Source organism: Echiichthys vipera, assembly GCF_963691815.1.
Source record: "Echiichthys vipera genome assembly, chromosome: 9".
Classification (NCBI taxonomy): domain Eukaryota; kingdom Metazoa; phylum Chordata; class Actinopteri; order Perciformes; family Trachinidae; genus Echiichthys; species Echiichthys vipera.
In genome coordinates, this window is record NC_139834.1 from 369,788 (window position 1) to 371,958 (window position 2,171).

At 51.4% G+C, this 2,171-nt stretch overlaps 1 protein-coding gene across 1 annotated transcript in view; it reads left to right on the forward strand.

Moving 5' to 3' along the window:
* Positions 1-2,024: 2,024 nt before the first annotated feature.
* The window catches only part of atp2b3b (ATPase plasma membrane Ca2+ transporting 3b), a gene marked incomplete at its 3' end in the record, with an annotated part of 63,093 nt that continues 62,946 nt past the window's right edge, over positions 2,025-2,171 (forward strand). Inside the window, exon 1 of the mRNA XM_083920431.1 lies at positions 2,025-2,118. The remainder of the gene's footprint in view (positions 2,119-2,171) is intronic.

Genomic DNA, 2,171 nt, shown 5'->3' on the forward strand with positions numbered 1-2,171 from the left:
TAGCACACGTTTATGCTCCTAGAGGACACTTTAGCACACGTTTATGCTCCTAGAGGACACTTTAACACACGTTTATGCTCCTAGAGGAGACTTTAACACACGTTTATGCTCCTAGAGGACACTTTAACACACGTTTATGCTCCTAGAGGACACTTTAGCACACGTTTATGCTCCTAGAGGACACTTGAACACACGTTTATGCTCCTAGAGGACACTTTAACACACGTTTATGCTCCTAGAGGACACTTTAGCACACGTTTATGCTCCTAGAGGACACTTTAACACACGTTTAGACTCCTAGAGGACACTTTAACACACGTTTATGCTCCTAGAGGACACTTTAGCACACGTTTATGCTCCTAGAGGACACTTTAACACACGTTTATGCTCCTAGAGGAAACTTTAACACACGTTTATGCTCCTAGAGGACACTTTAACACACGTTTAGGCTCCTAGAGGACACTTTGACACACGTTTATGCTCCTAGAGGACACTTTAACACACGTTTATGCTCCTAGAGGACACTTTAACACACGTTTATGCTCCTAGAGGACACTTTAGCACACGTTTATGCTCCTAGAGGACACTTTAACACACGTTTAGGCTCCTAGAGGACACTTTGACACACGTTTATGCTCCTAGAGGAAACTTTAACACACGTTTATGCTCCTAGAGGACACTTTAACACACGTTTATGCTCCTAGAGGAAACTTTAACACACGTTTATGCTCCTAGAGGACACTTTGACACATGTTTATGCTCCTAGAGGACACTTTAACACAAGTTTATGCTCCTAGAGGACACTTTAACACACGTTTATGCTCCTAGAGGACACTTTAACACACGTTTATGCTCCTAGAGGACACTTTAGCACACGTTTATGCTCCTAGAGGACACTTTAGCACACGTTTATGCTCCTAGAGGACACTTTAACACACGTTTATGCTCCTAGAGGAGACTTTAACACAGGTTTATGCTCCTAGAGGACACTTTAACACACGTTTATGCTCCTAGAGGACACTTTAGCACACGTTTATGCTCCTAGAGGACACTTGAACACACGTTTATGCTCCTAGAGGACACTTTAACACACGTTTATGCTCCTAGAGGACACTTTAGCACACGTTTATGCTCCTAGAGGACACTTTAACACACGTTTAGACTCCTAGAGTTCACTTTAGCAGGTGGGAAGTGTGACTGGGGCGGTGTCCTAAGACGAGCTCGGGGAGGACAGAAGGGAAAAGTGTCTTGATCCTGATTTTCAGTTTGAACACAGAGTGAAAGCGGTCTCACGCTCATTCTGACGTCAGGTGAGACAGGAAGTGTTGCTGCAGTAGTAACCCCCCCCCCCCCCCTCCGTGCACGCCCATGGATGCTCTAAAAAACTGATCAAATCCTGCACTGAAACGTGCACTGCGGTGTGTCTGGTGTCGTCATCACGCACAGTAGGTGGGGGTTGACGCATCCAGCAGCCCCGCCCCCATCCATCCCTCCCTCCATCCCTCCCTCCGCTGTTCTCGCGGATGCTGCGACCGAGCTCCTTTGCGCGCGGGCTCTGCCCCCCCCCCCTCCTCCTCCAGAGATGTCGCATGAGCTTCTTCTCTCTTTTCTTTTTTCTTTTCTTTTACTCCCTCTGTCCTCGACACTGAACCTGATCCTGTCCAATTAACAGCTCTCAGCCCTGTGCCAGTCGCACGGACCCCCCCCCCCCCCCACACACACACACACACACACACACCCAACCACGGAGGTGTTTAAAGCTCAGACCGGCGCATCCTCTCTCTCTCTCTCTCTCTCTCTCTCCCTCTCTCTCTCTCTCTCTCCCCCCCCCCCCCCCTCTCTCTCTCTCCATCGCCGCAGAACTCCTCCGTCCATCCGTCAGGTGACCGCCGCGCGGAGCGGAATATTCATCGGTGCCGTCGTCGTCTTTCATCCCTCCTCCACCCCTTCGGACTCCAGGCACCGGAGCCGCCGCAGCCCCGGCCCCCCACCCCCCTCCCCCCTGCAGACTCTCATCCGGCTCTGGGACCTTCTCCGCTCCACGCACACGCAGATTACCGGGGATTCTGCCTCCCCGCTCGCGCGCTGATGCTGGTGTCCTTGAGCTCGGCCTGCACGGTGAGTCGGTGAGTCCGTGCGCGCCCCGCGTGCGTGCGTGACTGTTATTTGCC